General features: G+C 38.6%; 1 long non-coding RNA gene across 1 annotated transcript in view; it reads left to right on the top strand.

Annotated features, from left to right (window-relative positions):
• LOC113608075 (uncharacterized) overlaps positions 1 to 20439 on the top strand; it is a 52479-nt gene continuing 32040 nt past the window's right edge. The window contains exons 1-2 of the long non-coding RNA XR_003428207.1: positions 1 to 2783; positions 3082 to 3116. This is a non-coding gene — a long non-coding RNA (uncharacterized LOC113608075). The remainder of the gene's footprint in view (positions 2784 to 3081; positions 3117 to 20439) is intronic.

Raw genomic sequence — 20439 nt, 5'->3', positions numbered from 1 at the left:
CCAAAACAATCTTGAAGGAGAAAAAAGTGGGAGGGCTTACACCTTCTGATTTCAAAACTCACTCCACAGCTACAGCAATCAAGACAGTCATAGGGTCAGTACAGAGTCACAGAGTAGGTGCTGTGTCATATAATAAGTTCCCCTACACTACACACATAACAGTTTGGTGGACTTTTTAAAATTGAATTTCCCAATAAGAGGTAAATGTTAATGAAAGGGAAGACACTAAATCTTTAATTTAGATTTATCATTTATAACTTTGTTTATTGAGTTTGCTCATACATGAGCATACCTGCTCTGACACTTGAACTGCTCATTTTTGTGAAAAAGAAAAGGAAATTATGTTTGTGCAATTTGCAGAGCTCAGTATTAAGCTGCAAGTATGACATTGTAGCTTCTCTCTGTTGCTATGGGCAAGTTACTTGAATGACTTCAACAGATTCTTAAACTGAACAGAAATTGCTTCCCACTCAGTTATAATTTTACCATGCAGAGGCTAGAAATTGGGAATAAATAATGAAGGAGGTCATCCAGGTTCACATTTAATGCTCTGTGTGGGATGTAGCTGTTGGAGAGGGGAAACATAGTGGTAGAGAGATCTTTCTTTACGATCTGAAAGAAATTCTGACAGCTCTGACTTTACTTTCATGAAAGTAAATGGGAAAGGAAAACCTGTATGAAGGAACAAATATGGTTGCTAAAATTGTGCTTTTAAGGTTGTACCTTACAGCAAGAAGTAAACAATCTCCAATTTTAAAAAAAGCATAGAATGTGGACTATAGGTTGATTAGGAATGTGGCATTATTTGCCATATAACATTATTGAGATAAAGATTGAAGAAATGGAAGGCATGAGAAATGTTCTTCCTCAAAACACCGTTTATGTAATCCATAGCTTGATTTATTGACAAGAGGTTTGGTGGATTAAAGATGGCCACCATTTCTTTGTAATGCTTTCCTTTGAGAAGTAGAGTTTATTTTCCCTCATCCTGAATCTAGTCTCATCCTGTGACTGCTTAAGTAATAGATAATGGCAGAAGTGACACTGTGCCAGTTCTAGGCTTAGCCTTTCAGAGCACTGACTGGCAGCTTTTGCTTCTGTCCTCTGGGAACACTCACTCTTCAAACTCTGCCTTCTAGAGCCCAGCTGCCATTGGTGAAAAGCCCAAGCCACCTGAGGGTCCACGTGAGGTGCTGCGGTCAACATGCCCAGCTGAGCTCCCAGCCTTCAGCCAGCATCAACCAACAGCCATGTGAGTGCGTCATCTTAGATGTTCCAGCCCAATAGAGCCACCCAGTAGCTGTGGCCCCAATGGTGACAGCTCTGGCCTAGAACTACCCGGGCGATCCCAATTAACATGCAGAACGGTGAGGAGTAATCAAATGGTTGTTTTAAGCTGTGAAATTTTGGCTGGTTTGTTATGTAGCCAAACATCAAAACAATCATCTTGCATAATGATGTGTGTTAAAAGTTAGGTGTCACAGATGGCAGAATGAACAGAAAATTAGTAAATTTGACCTGTATCAATGATTATGTCTACAATCTCTCCTCAGAACTTCTCCAGGGGAGTTTTAGCAACCCAAAAGACTGCTTTCAGACCTGATCCCTTTTCTAGAACTAAATTTACATCCCACTGGGTTCTAGGCAAAAAGTGTGTGAAAAATCTGTAAGTACCTATAATTTATTGAAAGTGCTATCTTTTCTTTAAACTTCAAGCATGGAGACAAAGCTTTTACTTAGAATGTCCTTAGTAAGAGTGTTCATTTGTTTGTTTTGAATAAGATGAAAACATAAGAATGTTCAAAAGTTTTTACATTGAACTTTTATGATGTCACTGATATATTTTTAAAATTAGATTAAAACAAAACAAAACAAAAGAAAACCACCCCAAAAGACAATAAACCCAGCAGCCCTAAAAGAAAAATTTAGGTTCGGTACACTATGAACAGAAATTCCTATATGTTGAATTAATTTTTGAATTTGGTTTCTGAGTCTTTTGTAAGTAATAGGTCAGAATGAATTAGTGGAATAAAATCGCATTGGCGATTTCCTTTTAGATTAATGGATTTTACCTCAGATCCCAGTGTTGAGTTAAATGTAAACATGTGTTTCTGTGGATTGACAGCACACATTTTTCAATACATACAGTCCACTGAGAAACACAGTGCTCTCAGAGTTCAACCTGTCCTCTGGGAATGGTTTTGAGGAAACACCTAATTTTGAGCAAGTTACCAACGCACTCTCCCCTCAATATCTGAATCAGTAAAAAAAAAAAAAAAAAGAATGATAACCATCCCTGCCCAATTTATCTGGAAGGACTGTTCTTCAAAATCAAGTGATCATATATGATGAACATACTTAAGGAGAAGGCTTTTTTTTAAACTAAAATCATTTTGTTGTTGTTCTTGATCATTTTGCTTCCAGTAATTTCATATTTTTTCTTTCAATTCTGGAAACTATTTTAATACACTTTTCTGAGGTCCAAAGCTGTTCATGTTTTAGATTGTGGTGTTTTTGCCTGCTTTGCTTATATGGGTCTCTGAAGTTAACTGATATTTAACTGGAACATAAACTGTGGCAGAAATATTGGGGAGAGAGAGAAAAACAATCATATTTAGAGAAAATAAAAACTAAGGTGACAAATTCAAGCATTCAGACTTCTAACAAAATCTCCTTTCTTTCTATCTCATTTCAACCCACCGAGGACCTGTACACACCTTTACTCCGCTGTCTCCATTTCCTTGTATGTTTCTCCGGGAACTTTACACATAGGGGATTCCATGGTAAATACTGTTGTATCTTGCTTCATTCACTAAACCTAAAGTTTTTATTATTTATTTATTATTATTATATAATTATTATATAATAATTATATATTTATTTATCTATTTATCTATTTATTTATATATTTGTCGTTCATTCCTTTTTACTCCTGAATGGCATTACCGAATACATCACATTTCGTTTATTCTCCTGGTGATGGACATTTAGCTTATTTCCAATTTTTGCTGTCATGAGTAGAGCTGCTATGAACTTTCTTGTAAAAATCTTTGTGTGACTATGTGTTTTCATTTCTCTTAGGTAAACATCTAAGACTGGAATTTCTGGATATCCCGGTAGGTGTGTGTTTAACTTCATAAGGAACTGCCAAACAGTTTTCCAGAGTCATTTCCCATCATTAGTGACTAAGAGTTGGAGTTGCTTGGCATCGTCTCAACATTTAATATTTGTACTGAGTAGTTTTTGCTTCATAACAAATCTCTACATAACTCATAAAATAACACCAATCTGAGCCAACTCACTGGAACTTGACGGCTTAGGACAGCCTCACTTGTGTGTTTGGTGATTACCTCATCATCAGCTGGGATGACAGGCATGACTTGGCTTTGTGTGTTTCAGAGGCTAGCCAGAACTCATCCACATGGCTTGCTGGTTAAAGTCAGCAGATTAAAGCAAGCTCCATTCCACTTCCACTTTCTGATCCTCTGCTTGGTTCATGTTTGTTAATGTCCTAGTAGCCAAAGACAGTCATGTGGCCAAGAACACATTTAAGGCATGGGGAAATGGATTCTACCTTTAATAGAAAGAACTGAAAAATCACATTGGAAAGGAGTACTACTGCAGGGATAGGAAGTATTTGAGGCCTTTTAGCAATCTACCTTTTAGCAGTCTTTGATCACAAAGAATTTATAGTCTTTTCACATGAAAAAATATAATCCTGTCATTCCAGAACCCCCAAAGTTTCATTTCAATGATGGCATCAGTCTCAGAATCAAGAATATAGTTATCTAAATCAGATCCAAATGCAGATGAGGTTCCAAGAACTATAGTCATCAAGCGTTCGTCTGGGAAACAGAGCTAGCATGAATGTTAGTGGAATAAGGGATTCATTGTAGGAATTAGATCTTACACAAAAGTGAAAATATGGAGTAAATGGAAGGGTTGGGATCAGAAAAAGAGTCATTCATGAGTCTACCTAGAGTACTGGTGCAGGTAGACAAGTTAGAGCTTGCAGGGAAGTCTGAGAAACTAAACATCCACTGCAGTAGGACCAAGAAAAGGAAGTTCATGGCAAGCTCTATGGGAACTTGTTGTCTTCGTGTAGCTACCAATTTTGTGGGTCCAGAGCCAAGCATGGTAGACCTGGGGTTGCTGTTGATCACCCTGGAAGTTGAGTTGGACAACCTTGTAAAATGAGGTCATGCCATAACTCAGTGAATACATCTGCACCAGTCTGGCACTAAATCTGACACCAGCAAACTTTTGAGAGTAGTATCTACTGCTTTATTTATATAAATTATACAAAAGTTTCTCTTTGGGCCAAATCTAAAACAGAAAAGGAAATTCTAGGAAATATAGTCTTCAGCTTAACCAGGTTGACATAGAAAAATACAGTATACTGTTATTAGTTTTATTTTTTTTATTTTAGCATTGTACTAGGTATGTGTATACTCATATCTCATTGGGTTTCAATTTACACAACCCTAATGACTGTGCTTATTGGCCATTAATATTCCTTATTTTGTGGTTGTCTATGTTTTGTGCGAATTTTTATTAAGTTTTTTGTCTTTTTATTATTGAATTTTATCAAATCTTTATATAGTCTAAATACAAATCCTTTGTTGTATAAATACATTGCAATGCTTTTATCCCATCGAGGTTTGCCTTCTAATTTTCTTAGTAACGACTATTTTTGAAAAGAAGTTTTTACTTTTAAGGAAGTTCAGTTTATTAAACTTATTACGTTTAATGATTTCTGTGTTCTCAGAAATCATTGAACACCTGAAGTTTGCAAAGATATTATCCAGTATTTTCTTTAAGGAGACTTTTAGATTGAATTTTTATGTTTAGATCTATATCCCATCTTGAGTTAATTTCTGTATATGGAGTGAGGTATTGGTCAAGCTTCTTTTTTTTTTTCATGTAGACAGCCAGTTCTTCTGGTACTATATATTGAAAACCATATATAATTTCTTTGTCCACATTAAATTTCATTGGTGCCTTTATAAAAATAAAATTACCACACTTCATTGTGTATCTATTTCTGGACTTCCTGTTTTTACTAATCCATTCTTCTATTCCATATCAATAATTATTATGACTTTATAGTAATTCTTAAAATAATACAAATCTTGCAAATTTTTTCTATTTAAATATTTTAAAAAATTATTCTGGGTCGTTGGCAATTCTTTATAAATAGTACCAGACTGTCAATTTATGCCAAAAAATAACCTGCTTGAATTTTGGTTGGAAATGTGTTGAATCTATAGAATTGGGGGGAAATTGACATTTTTACAATATTGAGTCTTCTAATATGTGAACATGATGTACTTCTTTTTTTTTTTGATTCACATTTAAAAAGAATTTTTATTGGAGTATAATTGCTTTACAATGTTGTGTCATATATAACGAAGTGAATCAGCTCTTTGTATACATATATCCCCTCCCTCTTGGACCTCTCTCCCACATCCCCCATCCCACTCATCTGGGTCATCCCAGAGCACCTCATTTATTTAGTCTTCCTTAATTTTAGCAATAAGATTTTCCGGTAGAAGCCTTATACAGCTTTTCTTATATTTATTACCAAGAATTTTTCTTGCTGGCATGGTAAGTGACATTGTTTTTAAATTCTCACCCCCATCCCAGACTATTGTCAATAGGACAGCCAAATTATTATTATTAAAAATAAAATTAGATGTCACTCTTCATATCATAACCAACAAATGCCTTCTTCTATTAAGCATAACAGACACCACAGTCATTTTAATAGCCTAAAAGTTCAGCTTGTCTCACCTCCTACCATTATTCCCCTGTTCCCTCTCCAGCAACCACACTGTTTCTCCACATGCCGCCCTCGTCAGAGGCTTCATTGTTGCTTCCTTTGTCTGCGGCAGCCGACCCCAAATATATGCATGGCTTCTTCCTTCACTGTCTTCAGGCCTCTCCTCACATGTCACCATGTCTTCTGACTCCTGACCACTTTATGTGGAATAAACCTGACTCAGCCCCTCAGCACCACCCCATCCAACTTACCTGGGCAGCCTTACATTTTCATTTGTCCAAGCTGGATGCCCCAGCTTATGCCTGCTGACCTGACTTCCCATCTAGTTTTCAACTCCTTTTATTCTAAAAAGTGTCCCAATTTGAAAAATAAATTGCTTATCACCCTATCCTTATCTTGATTTGCTTTTCTTCATAGCACTTATCAATTATGTGCCATATTGTACATTTGCATGTTTGTTTTCTAGCTCCCCCAAAGGGACTGTAAATTCCATGTGACAGAGTCTTTATTTTTATTGTTGACTGTTTTATCACGAACACGTAGAATATCACCCAACTTAATTTGTTGTGTTAAGTAAATGATTAATAAGTATACTAGCTGAATGACTTTGGGAGCTGTTTGAACTTCCGTTTTTTCCTCTTTCTGTAAAATGAAGTCCTAGATTAAATGAGGCTGTTAAGGCCATTCCAGCTCTAAAATACAATAATTGCTTGTGAAACCTCATTCCTTTTTGATACAAGTTTCATTTAAGTCAACAGTGTAGAGGAAGAACACTAGAGCAATAATTTTCATAAGCTAGAGTAATCCTCCAAAGCAATAAAAGACATCGTCCTAAAGTAGAATTTCATTTAAGCAGCATGGATTGATTTAAAAATATTTACCTGGGTGACAACTTGCAGGAAGACTCAAGCATAAATCCTTATTAATCGTTTTCTGACCTAATTGAGTTTTTCCATACATTCCTGTAATATTTAAAAATATTTTTATGGGATAGGTAAAGTTATTAATGGAATTCATCTTATGATAAAGACCACCCCCCGCAATTTCTATCTCCAGCCCAGACCTGTCACCTGAATTCCAGACTCATTTATCCAAATGCCTGTGAACTCTCTACTTGCATTTCTAATAGGCATCTCCAACTGAACACATTCAAACCTGAACTCCTAATTTTCTCCCTGAACTTTCTGCTCTCAAAGTCTTTCTCACTTCAGTGGATGGCAGTTCTGTCTTTACAATTGCTCAGGCTAAAATCCTTGCTGTCACCCTTGATTCCTCTTTTATCTTACACTCCATCAGAAGATCCTTTTAGCTATTCCTTCAAATGCACCAAGGATCAGACCGGTTCTCACCCTCCTATACTTTTGCCCTAGTGTAGCCAATACTGCATTTCTCTGAATACTGCAGTAGCATTTTAACTAGTTTTCCCTAGCTTCTGCCCTACTCATCCCTAGATACCCACCCATGTGTATTTTCAATAAAGCACCCTGAAAGATCATTTTAAAGCCTAAACCAGATTATGTCACTTCTCTGCCCCCAATCCTCTAATTGCTTCCACCTGACTCAGAATAAATGCCATGTTCCTAATAGGAGCCAGTAGGATCTGCCACCCTGCTGCCTCTCTGACTTCATCTTCTCTACTTTTCTTCTTGTTCTATTGGTTCTAGTCACAGAGGCAGAGAACACACCACATAACCTCCTACCTCAAAAAATTACTTGCTATTGACCTTGCTTAGAATACGCATGCCCTCAGAGGTCTGCATGGCCTGATGTCTTACACACTTTAGGTCTCTCCTCAAATGTCACATTACCAGAGTGGTCATTCCTGTGCCCTCAATATAATATAGCAACTTCCTCCCTAGTTCACACATTTCCTATTTCTTTTACCCTACTTCCTTTTTTCTGCTTAATAGTTAGCCCCACTTGACATACTGGAACAACATGATATATTTTGTGTCTGTTTGTTTTCTCTCCCTGTCTCCTAGAATGTAAGTTCATGAGGTATACAGCATTGTTTCAGTAAAGCTAACTTACTTTAAATGAGTTATCTTTAAATTAATGCACATTAACCACTTCCCTGGTGGTCCGGTGGTTAAGACTCTGCACTTTCACTGCAGGGAAAGTGGGTTTGATCCCTGGTTAGGGAACTAAGATTCCATATGCCATGTAGCATATGGGATCTTATTATGGGATCATACTTAAATTAAAAAAAAAAATTTTTTTAACTTGTTTATGAAGCTGAGAATATGCACAAATGCAAACAGTGTAAAATGCCCAGTCACACTTGTAAGCATCATCCTCCAATTGAGCAACACACGCTTGAAGTCTAGGGGGACGGCAAGGTTGGATGTCAATCCTTCTGAGCTCTCAGAGGAGAGGAAAGGGTGGCAGAATCAAAGGTGTTTTGATGCTTTCCCACTTTTTCCAGTGCACTGATCACTTTTGCTGTTTTAGCTCTGCAAACAACCCAGAAAGTGTAGACCTTACACTACCTTCTAGCTGTTTAGAGTTCTCCAGTGCAGCACCCTACTCAAGACCTTCCCCACCAAAGTGTTCATTAATCCTGGAAGTGCTGTTGTCTATGTTAGCACAGAAGAGGATCTGGAACTTCATCTAGTTCAGCCTACAATTTTCTAAGTGAGGAAACTGGAGCTCAGGGAGGTGAAATGACTTATCGGAAAGCACTCAGAGGTGGCCTCAGAGTCCAAGCCTCCAGTTCCCCATTCCTGTTCATCCATACTGCACTGTATTTTATCAGCCTGTTATTCACACTGATTAAATATAGGAAATTACCTAAAAGTTCAACAGTAGGACAATGGTTACGTATATTCATATGATGCCTTACTACACAGCTATTAAAAATCATCATGTAGAAAATCATTAAATGACATGGGAAGTACTGGCAGCATAGCTAAGTGAAAAAAAGTTAAATAACATAACCTCAATTATATAAAATAGTTGTGTAAATGATGAGAAGGCTCTACACATCAAAAAATTATCAATGGTTACTTCTGGAAGATGGGACTAGAGATTTTTTAAACTTGTTTTTACACTTTCATAACTCCAAAATCAAAACATTTAAATAAGAGTCCATTTTGAACTTTTCCCCTGCATTTCACATCCAATGAACTTTAAGGTCTACATTTTTAAGCACTGGAATATATTTATATGTGCTAACTTTTTTTGTATAAATAGCATGTGTAAGATATATGTGAGGTATATATGTGTGGAAAATTCAACAAGCTTCATGGACATATAGAATTACTAGCAATTAAGTCAAAAGAGAGAATGGCTTGTAACTATCTTAACCAGGTTTATAAGGTAAAGGTTTTGAGGGGAGAATAATATACCTTATTATAATCATGAAGCCTTACTATTTTCTTTTTAATTCTCATGTTTAAAAATTATACTTCATTATTATACAAAATTATTTTCTTACCCTCCAAAATGTTTTTAAAATTATTTAAAGCCCTTATAAATCATCATAACACAAAATTCTGTTAGTCTCTTCTTCTTCGCAACTGCAGCTTTTGCCAAGTCATTTTAGAACTTTTATGTAGACAAATAGTGCTGCTTCTTAGGAGAAGGACCATACTTAGTTTTGTTTTGCTTTGTTTTTGTTTTTCAAAACATATGCATCTCAACCAGTCTTGACAACAATCAGTTTATAACCATTGTTCGGATAAGTAAAATGACTTCAGAGTCTAAATAGCTTGCCAAACATCATACCTCTAGCATGGGATGGAGCTAAGTCGGAGCCCAAGTCTACATGTCTATAAACTCATGTAATGCTATTTATACAGAATATTTTATTTTTATTAAAGTATAGTTGATTTACAATATTACATTAGCTTCAGGTGTACAGCATAGTGATCGCTATTTTTGCAGATTATCCTCCATTATAAATTATTGCAAGATAATAGCTATAATTCCCTGTGCTATACAATGTATCCTTGTTGCTTATCTATTTCATACATAGTAGTTTGTATCTGTTAATCTCATACCTCTCATTTGTCCCTTCTCCCTTCCCTCTCCACTTTGGTAACCACAAGTTTGATTTCTATATCTGTGAGTCTGTTTCTGTTTTGCATATACATTCATTCATATCATTTTTTAGATTCCACATATAAGTGATATCATACAGTAGTTGTCTTTCTCTGACTTATTTCACTAAGCATAAGTGAAATAAGGTTCATCCTCATTGCTGCAAATGGCAGAATTTCATTGTTTTTCATGGATGAGATATATATATATATATATATATATATATATATATATATATATATATCACATCTTCTTAATCCAGTTGTCTATACAGAATATTTTACATTAATGTGGTGGCATTTCTTCACACAAGTGATCAAATGGGGAAGTTTATCCTAATCTTTCACTCTTCTTAGGCCCCTCAAAATGCCATCTCCCACTATCCAGAACTTACTGTAGTATGTCACCAGGGGCTGCTCCATGATGCAGATCTGAATCGTCACCCCACCCCCATCACCTCAGCTAGATACTTGTTTCCAATAAAACATCCCCTTGGATAACCTTACTCAGGGCTGCCTTAGTGCTTGATTCACATATTTTCTATAGAATTCATTGCATTGTCTTATAAATATCAGTACTAGTTTTTGTTTGCCCCACAAGATTATGAGCTCTTCAGGGGCAGAAACCAAATCTTATTCATCTATTTAGAAATCCCCAGTGCAGAAAATGAAACCTCCAGGTAAACTAAACCTCCAAATAAACACAATTAGTTTCAAGTTACAAAAGAGACAAATCATTATTACCCAAAGTGTATGATCCAGCATAAGACAAGGAAAAATTCACAATGTCTTGTGCTGATAAGAAACATAGCAAATAAAAGAATAAATATATCCCATTAGGAGCAAAACCAAAATTAAATCAACTGAAATCATCCTAGATATGACATAGATGATAAATTTAATAGATAACATCATTAAAACAGTTGTTATAACTATATTTAATATTCTTAAGGTGGCAATAGCCATCCAGTTTCTGTCTTTCTAATTACTCTTTCCTGACCCTCCCATAGGCCTGAGATACATCTGTTTGTGCATTCTCTTCTGCTAATATCCTGTCCTAGTTTACCATGGGTCAGTGTTGAGCAGTTGCACTTCAGTTCCACATCAGGGCTGCCAGTGTGCTCCACCTCTCGCCAGCAATGGGCTTCTCAATACCTGTTGGTCAGCCGTGAAGTTCCTTTTCAAGATCTTCCTTTAAACCGTGATTTTAATCAATTTTGTTATGATGTCCCTGGGTGTAGATGTCTCCATGTTTTTTGCGCTTGGTTAGGGTTTATTGAATTTCTGAGATTTATAGCTTTAACAAAATTTGGAAAAATTTCAATCATTATTTTTGCATCTGTTTTCTTCTGGATCTTCTCCTAACCCCCAGGCCTGTCCTCCTTGCCCATTTATTCAGGGACTCCAGCTACATGTGTATTAGTCTATTTAAAGTTGTTCCACAGCTCCCTGATGTCCTATTCTTTTTTGGTTTTTTCCTCTGTGTTTCACGTTGGATTGTTTCTGTTGCTGTGTCTTCAAATTAACTAATCTGTTCTTCTGCAATGCCTAATCTGCCATTCATCCCATCCAGTGTATCTTTTCGACATAGACATCATATGTGTAGTTTTAGGTGTTCTTAAGAGGAACTTAACATATTTAGTCTTTCTTCCAGCTTCTTGAACATATGGCATGCTGTGATAACAGCTATTTTAACGTCCTGTCTGCTAATTCTATCATCCATGTTTTATTCTGAGTCATTTTCAATTGGTTCATTTCTTTTCTCCTTTTAATGGGACATATTTTCCTGCTTCTTTTTTTTATGCTTGGTAAGTTTTATTGGATACCAGTCTTTTTGAATTGTACCTGTTGGATACTAGTTATTTTTGTACTCCTATAAATATTCTTAAATTTGTTCAGGGAAGCTGTTAACCTACTTGGAAACAGTTTGATCACTTCAGGTCCTGCTTTTAAGTTTTGTTAGATGGGAACAATGAGGAGTTTTGTTTAGGGTGAAATTTTCACCACTACGGACGGGGCAAAACTCCATATTCTGTCTCCTGTGAATTCTGAGGTTTTTCCGGTCATGCTGGTGAGAACAGGCCCCATGTGAGCTTATGCCCCTTCTAACCCTTTCACGTGGTTCTTTCCATGGCCTCAGGGCATTACCACCTGTGCTTGTGCAGATCAGTGCTCTGAAAGACACTGAGGGCCTACCCTCTGAGTATTTCCTCTTTGTGCTTCTCTCTCCTCCACATACTCTGCTCTGAGAACTTCAGCCTCCTAGCCCCCCTGGATTCCACTTCCATTTCCCGAAACCGGGGACACCATCAGGCTCTGCCTGGGCTCACTTGCCCTGTGTCAAGCCCTCATAATGGGCTGAGACAGTTATAAAGTCCATCAGTTTTTTTGGTTTGTTTAATTGAAGTATAGTTTATTTACAATATTACATAAATTACAGGTATGCAATATAATGATTCACAATTTTTAAAGTTTATACTCCATTTATAGCTATTATAAAATATTGGCTATATTCCCTGTGTTGCACAATATATCCATGTAGCTTATTTTATACATAGTAGTTTGTACCTGTTAATCCTCTACCTCTATATTGCCCCTCCCCTCTTCCCTCTCCCCACTGGTAACCACTAATTTGTTCTCTATATCTGTGAGTCTGTTTCTTTTTAGTTATATTCACTAATTTGTTGTATATTTTAGATTCCACATATGAGTGATATCAGAGTATCTTTCTTTCTCTGACTGACTTATCTCATGTAGCATAATACACTCCAAGTCCATTCATGTTGCTGCAAATGGCAAAATTTCATCCTTTTTATGGCTGAATAGTATTCCAGTGTGTGTGTGTGTACACACACACACACACACACACACACACACACACACACACTACATATTCTTTATCCATTCATCTGTTGATGGACACTTAGGTTGTTTCCATATCTTGGCAATTGTAAATAATGCTGCTATGAACATTGGAGTGCATGTATCTTTTTGAATTAATGTTTTTGTTTTTTTCAGATATATACCCAGGAGTGGAATTGCTGGGTTATATGGTAGTTCTATTTTTAATTTTTTGAGAACATTCCATACTGTTTTCCACAGTGGCTGCACCAATTTACATTCCCACCAACAGTGTAGGAGGGTTCCCTTTTCTCCACATCATCACCAACACTTGTTATTTCTGTTCTTTTTGATTGTAGCCATTCTGACAGGCGTGAGGTGATATCTCATTGTGATTTTTATTTGCATTTCCCTGATGACTAGCAATGTTGAGCATCTTTTCAGGTGCCTGCTGGCCATCTGCATGTCCTCTTTAGAAAGTGTCTATTTTATTTTATTTATCTTGCTGCATCACATGGCTTGCAGGATCTTAGTTCCCCGACCAGGGATCGAAACTGCACCTTCAGCAGTGAAAGCGTGGAATCCTAACCACTGGACCACCAGGGAATTCCCTATTCATATTTAATTGGGTTGTTTGTTTTTTGATATTGAGTTTTGTGAGCTGTTTATATATTTTGGGTATTAACCCCTTATTGATCATGTCATTTCCAAGTATTTTCTGCCATTCAGTAGGTTGTCTTTTCATTTTGTTGATGGTTTCCTTTGCTGTGCAAAAGCTTTTAAGTTTAATTAGGTCCCATTTGTTTATTTTTGCTTTTATTTCCTTTGCTGTAGAATAAACATCCAAAAAATATTGCTATGATTTATGTCAAGGAGTGTTCTGCCTATGTTTTCCTCTAGAAATTTTATGGTTTCCACTCTTACATTTAGGTCTTTATACATTTTGAGTTTATTTTTGTATATGGTGTTAGAGAATGTCCTAATTTCATTCTTTTACATGTAGCTGTCCAGTTTTCCCAACACCACTTATTGAAGAGACTGTCTTTTCTCCATTGTACATTTTTGCCTCCTTTGTCCGTAAGTGCATGAGTTTATTTCTGAAAAGCTCACCTTTGTTTGTTTTTCATCTCTGGGATCACTGATTTCATTGCCTGAAAGCCAATGTCTTCATATATTTTATTCGTTTTATCAGCTATTGCGCGTGAGAAGGTAAATTCATTCCCTGTTATTTCATTTTGTTTGGAAGCTGAAGGCTTACCAAGTCTCATTTTAGAGTCTGCTTCCTGCAGTCAAACCTGCTATTAACTGTTCTAGGCTAGTTCCCAGGAAACAGACTCTCACACTCTGAGATTTGTGTACACGATGTTTATTAGTGAGTGTTCTCAGTGGTATCTCTAAGAGGCTAAGGCAAGAGGGACTGGGCAGCAGAATTTAAACTGCAATGCTGTTGTGAAAGAGGTCTCTGCCAATAATGAGGGAGCTCAAAAGGCAAAAGGATCTTTCAGAGTTGTCCCAATTATATCCCTTTCCTTACACATACACCACTGAGGTGCAGGAAGCTCTCAGGGAGAAGACATAACCTTGCGTTGGGTGAGGAGCTTTCTCTGGTAGGGAAGTGAGTATCTCTGTCCAGGCTGAGTACCACCACATCCAGTGCCTAGGTGACTGCAACCTTGCACAAATGCACATCAGTTTGCGTCCTGATGAAGTGTTTTATTACAGTCAGGCAAACTTGTTTCTTATTTAAACAGCTTATCGAAATGGAAAGTATTTTTCAGCTAGTATCAGGAAAATATCTTTTCCTTATTATCCCACTTTTTATGCATCTCTCTTCAGAATTTCCTTTCAAAGACAATTAAGACTGTAAGTTAAGGTCTGCCCAGCATAACGAGGCTTTCTCTGGCAGGGACAGGGAGGTTTCATATCTGCCGGATCCAAATCCTCGATAACTAGAGGGCTCTGAAGAGACTGAACATTAAGGGACAAAACTGAATCTAAGTTGCAATTTATAATAAATTTTTCTAGGACCGATAGGAAACATTTTTCTATACTCCTTCTGTTTGAAGGAGGCAATGTAGCATAGAACTTGAGAGCATACACAGGTAGAAAGTTTCAGTGATGCAAGATGAATAAGCTCTCGAGATCTGCTGTACAACATTGTGCTTACAATTACCAACACTATATTGTGCTCTTAAAAATGTATTAGAAGGGTAGGTCCTGTATTAAGTGTTCTTACCACAATAAATAAAATAAAAATCATAAAATAAAATAAGTGTGCACTCTGAAGCCAGATGGCTGACACTTACATTCTGGCTCTGCCCCCTCTGTGCTTTGGACTTTGGGCAAGGTGCTATGCTTTGTAAAGCTCATGTTCCTTCTCTACAAAATGGGCTAATTATAACCCCGGACAGGGTTGCCACCACTGAGGCAGTCAGAAGCAGAATAATGTGGTTATAAAGAGTGTGGATCTGCCACCAGACCACATGGGCCTGAATGCTGCCTGATACTTACTAATTTAATTTAACCTCTGTTTTCTTATTTAAAAAAGAGCGATTGTAATCATAGCACATCCCTAGGGTGTTTATGGGGATTAAGTGAGTTATTACAGAAAAAGCGTTTAGTAGTGCCAAGCAGATAGTAAGTGCTCAATAAATGTCAGTTCTGATTACAAGATGTTGAGGAGGTTTGCAAAGGTTGTTGTGAATTTGGTGAAGAAAAGTAGAACAGGTCCTGCTTTAAGTGCCCTTACAGTTTAGTAAATGGGAAGGTCCAGGGTCTAAGTAATGATAAAAATAAGGTGGAACATTATCAGAATTTTTAAAAATGAACAAATAAAACTCTGTGGAAAATAAAGGAGAAGGATATTAATTTCTAGTGAAAAGTGGCAATTGAAAGACGGAACTTGTAAAGGCAGTTAACCTGAACCATGAGCAGAGCAGGCAGAATTTACGCTTCCTCATTTATTTGGTTAAAAGTAGGCAACTTCGTAATTGACCTAACTGCAAAAAGGGGGCTGGGCAGCACCATCCGTGTAATTTCCCGAGGCTGTGGGACCAAGTGTCTAAAGCTGCCCAGAGCTATGGCTTTAAGAATCCGAAACACTGCCCCTCTCCCTGCCCTACCTGCTACTCAACTCCAGTCATCTAGGGCTCCCAAGGTGGGTAGAGAAGTGGTTACCAAAACTCACTTCCCCATGCAGTCCAAAGAGAGAGCCCCTGGCGATTCTGTTTCTGCTGGCATGAGGAAGTACGTATTTCTCACCACTTCCCTATGGAGCCGGGGTTACTGTTGTCTGAAGTCATAACTCTTCCTCAAAACGTTAAGTACAGACTAAAGAAAGGCTCCACCCTGTGTAGCGCTAATGAAATACAAGCCCTGTTTCTCAGCCTTTGAAAGTGGTTAAACAGCAAGAGAACTTGGACATCCCTAAGCGGAGTGGCAGGGCAGTCATCTGAATTTGCTGTGCTCAGGAGCATCTCTGTAAGATTACAGCCTGGATGTTAGTCTGGAGGATTGCAGAGGCAGAGGCCGTGGAGGCAGGCTACTCTTGCCGTGCCACTGGCCCCGTGTCAGACAAGTCCCTTTACCCCGCTGCACTTCAGTTTTTTTACCTGTGAAATAAGGAAAGTGTTAGCTATCGTTATTTGAGTGCTGATAATGTTCCAAACACAACATTTCAGGTAAGCAGTAGTATTCTTTCCTTTTCGCAAATGAAGAAAATGGAATTCAGAGAGTTTATGACTTACCCAGGGTTACTCAATAAGAGTCAGTATTTAATTTTCAGGTCTGTCTCTAAAGCATGTGTTCTAAGGAGCTAGCAGCCCTCCCTAAGCCTGGCCTGTCATAGGAACTCAATAAATCACAGCTATTATTAACATTTCAAAATGACATTGACCATAATTACCACCTGCACCTAAGAATATGGATTTAAAAAAAGATAGATATAGGGCCTATTTCCCTTTTTGCACTGGCACATACAAATGCCATCTTATGGTTTATAGAGGAATATATTTGCCTCTTAGAATCGTGACCAGAGTTTGGCTTCAGAAAAAAAGAGAAATTCCATTTCTGCATGCTGCATGCATAATGTAATAATGGAGAAAAACACTGGATGAGAAATTAATAAGCACTTCATACTTTAAAAACAAATTTTTATTATCTCATTATATCCTGATACCAACTCCCTTAATTTATTTTTATCCTAATTTAACAGATAAGGAAACAGTCTCTGAGTGGAGTAGTAATATGTCTGGTTGAAACCTGTGCTTCTGTTTTTAATGCCTCTTGTCCAAACTCTACCACTAAGTAGCCAAGCAACTTCTGGCAAGGTGTTTCTCTTCTCTTTGTCTGGGGTTCTTTGTCTGTAAAATATGTGTGGGCTGTAGATCGCCTGATTTCCAAGACATTTCTTCTCTAATGGCCTTGGCACCTTTCAACCATTAACTATGGCTTCAGGGATGGCCTCTTGTTCAAGAGGAAACTCACCCGTCCATGGGTTGGTTGCTTAAAATTGTGCTGTGTTTACCCAATAGTCTTTGTATATGCAACGCTTATGGCATTTCATTGATGACTCTGATTAGATTTAGTATTAAATAATATTTTCTTGAAGTTTGATGCTTTACTTTCGTTCAGGAGAGCTCTCTGGAAATCTCAGTCCTGGGATAAATGAGGCAGAGTTCTCAAGGTGTCTTCACTTCCTTCACACATACAGCTATTTGTAGGGCATTTCTTCAGTCATAACATTAACACTGCTGATTTAGAAGTCATTTATCTTGCATATAGAATACAGAGAAGTTGCTCTCTGATTGTCATCTATGTAACACCCAATAATAAGATTGGGATAGTCTGACAAAGGAAAAGCTACGCTGTGCAGAGTGGTCTAGGCATTCATTCCTCAGAGCAGTTGAAAGATTTGCTTTGCAGGAAGCTGCTTCTCCCTTGTAGAGTTGGGCCACTGAACAGTTCCAAGAACAGAGGGAATGTCTTTATTTAAAGATGGTTAATTATCTCTAGGCTAATGGAAGAGACCACCTGGTGATAGGGGTTCTAAACCTCAGGCCTGTGCACGGTTAAATCTCTCTGAAGTGAGGTTGTATTGGGCCGGAGCAATATTTGGTTTTATTTTAATGCACTTAAAATTTTTCCCAGTCTAAGCCTTTCTCAGCTTCATTCATTCATGTTATCTGCCTGCTCCTCAAAGTCATTTTGAAATAGAGGCCCCTACTTTCTGTGCTTTCATTATGTTCTAAATATTTTACATACATCTTACTTATCCTCAAGATAGAATTGTGTTAGCTATTAGCATCTCCTGTTTACAAATGAGTAAACTGAGGCTCAAAAGGAAGGACTTGTCCAAGGCAAGATAACTTATAGATACCATCAGGATTGGCTGACCATTAAGCTAGAGGCTTAATGGGTCTTGTTTTGCTTGGATTCGTGTCATCTGGCTCCAGCGCCTTCTCAAGTGAGCTTATCAAGGGCCGCTCCATTCCATGACCTGGATTTATTCTTTCATGTGAACAGCCCAAACCCACAACTTATTTAAACACAGACATCATGATTAGCGAAGCTTAAGCGACTGAGGGTGTCACGGTCTTGCCTTTGCTACAGGGATCCCCCTGCACCCACCGTATTCACTACTGAACCCACGACTTTCAAGCCATTGGCAAATTACTGTGTCTATAATAGTCTCTTTAATTATTACTAAAGGAACTCGTTCAGCAGAGAGAAGACCTGGGGAAAGGGGACTTGCATAGTACACGTCTTCAAATCCAAAAGAGAGTCGATATATGTCCATGGTTCCGAAGGGCAAAGCCTGGCAGAGTCAACCTGATAGAAAAACTCCAGTTTATCAGAACTGCCCATCAATCCTACGGACAAATCCATGCCAGGGGAGCCTTCCTCCCCGGACACTCAACCCCTAGGTTACCACCCGCCTGTGGAGCGCCCGAGCTCGCATCCCCACTGCGACCTAAAGCCACCTCCCCGAGAGCCTCCCCTGCTAAAGCCCTGCCAGCACCTGCCCCACGGCTGCAGGAAGCTCACGGCCGTCTCCTGGCAACCGCAGACGCGGAACCAGGGTCGCAGAGCCGGCTCCTAGCTCAGAGCTCAGCCGCTGCCTGGGTCCGCCTCTGCAATGAGCACCAAACAAACCAGAAAGAAAGAGGTGCATCCTATCAGCTCGGCGCACGGATCGGATAAATCTAAAGAGTAAGGGACCTCTGCCTGCCCATCCCACCCCTGGCCTGACCCCTGGCCTGACCCCTCGTCCTGGCGCTGCTTCCTGTAGCGAACCATGCCAGGACGCGAGTTCAGATGGCCTCTTGGGAGCTTCTTTCCCTTCTGTGGTAACCCAGACTTGGGAGGTTCTTGCCCTCATTCTTCCTCCATGCCTGCCTCGATCCACCTCCTCCCAGGTTTCCCTATTTCAGCTGCTCGGCAGCTGCACTCTGGCTGCCATCCATGAACCTCCCACCCCTTCCTGCCCCTCCTCTCCTTCAGAGTCCACCCAGGCACTTGGAAAGGCTGCTGCTTCCTTGCCAAAGAGGCGAGGCTCAAAGTCAGGACCACATCTGCATGGCCCCAGTACTAGCAGAAAGAGACAGAGACAGAGAGAACTTTCACCTCAGTGATGATTGCCTAGTTTGTATCTGCCCCAGTCCAACAACTAAAGACTTTTAGTCAGATTATATCAGACATAAAATGGTTTTTAAAAGTTAAAACTATATAAATATGTAATTCACGTTACTAATGTTTACTCCAAGAAAGTGTACAGACTTTAGCTCATGGAATCTACATGATGCCTCTCTACCTGGGGTGGTGTTTGTCGTGTCTGTGTATGTACCTCTTTATTACTTTTTTCCCCCTCTAAAAATACCTAGTTATTAATAACACAGATTTGGGGCTATTATTTGAACTTACAGATTTCTAAAATGTATTCCAGCTATAAGAGAGTGCCAGCTGCTAAACCTAACTCCGTGGGGTCATTCGCGTTTTCCTACTGTGCCTGTGAGGGGTGGACAGGAAATGCTATTTAGTTGGGTTTTTCGATTTCGGTACTCCGTGGAGTCATTCGTGTTTTCCCACTGTGCCTGTGAGGGGTGGACAGGAAATGCTATTTAGTTGGGTTTTTCGATTTCCGTACTCCATGGGGTCATTCGTGTTTTCCCACTGTGCCTGTGAGGGGTGGACAGGAAATGCTATTTAGTTGGGTTTTTCGATTTCGCTGGCCTAATTCTTCATCTCCTTCTTTACCTCGAGAACCCCACATTGAACTTCTGTTCACCGATGCCTAGTATTTAAACTCTTTCCCTCCCTGAACTCCTCTCCCGCACTTATTCCTATGTCTGTGAGTCTCTCTTCCTAGTTCTGTTTTCTCTCATAAGCAAGCTTCCAGCTTCCTGGCAGATAATCCATTCATTTTTATTAGTAACTTAAATTTCAGATACTATATTACCTATGTAAGTGATTTTTAACAGAATTGCTCTCCTGCTACGTACCAGTGTAGGGCAGGTCATTTCAGTATTTTCTAGTTGCTTCCATTCTTATAGGTCCAAGTTCTACAAGACCCTACAGGATCAAGGTCTTTCCCCTTTTCCCCTATTCCTTTTCTGACTTTACCTCCCCCTTGTTCATGTACTGTCCTCCTTTTCACATCCTGGAGCACCCCAGGCTTGTTCCTACCTCAGGGCCTTTGCTTTGCTATTTCCTCTGCTAGGAAGTCATTTCCATATGGTTTTCTCCCTCATCTCCTTTAGGTATTTAGCTCAATGCCAT

The sequence above is a fragment of the Aethalodelphis obliquidens genome, unplaced genomic scaffold (genome assembly GCF_003676395.1).
Source record: "Aethalodelphis obliquidens isolate GAN/ISIS:26980383/991018 unplaced genomic scaffold, ASM367639v1 scaffold3, whole genome shotgun sequence".
Classification (NCBI taxonomy): domain Eukaryota; kingdom Metazoa; phylum Chordata; class Mammalia; order Artiodactyla; family Delphinidae; genus Aethalodelphis; species Aethalodelphis obliquidens.
Note: the sequence above shows the minus strand (reverse complement) of the source record. Positions and strands in the feature narration are given on the sequence as shown.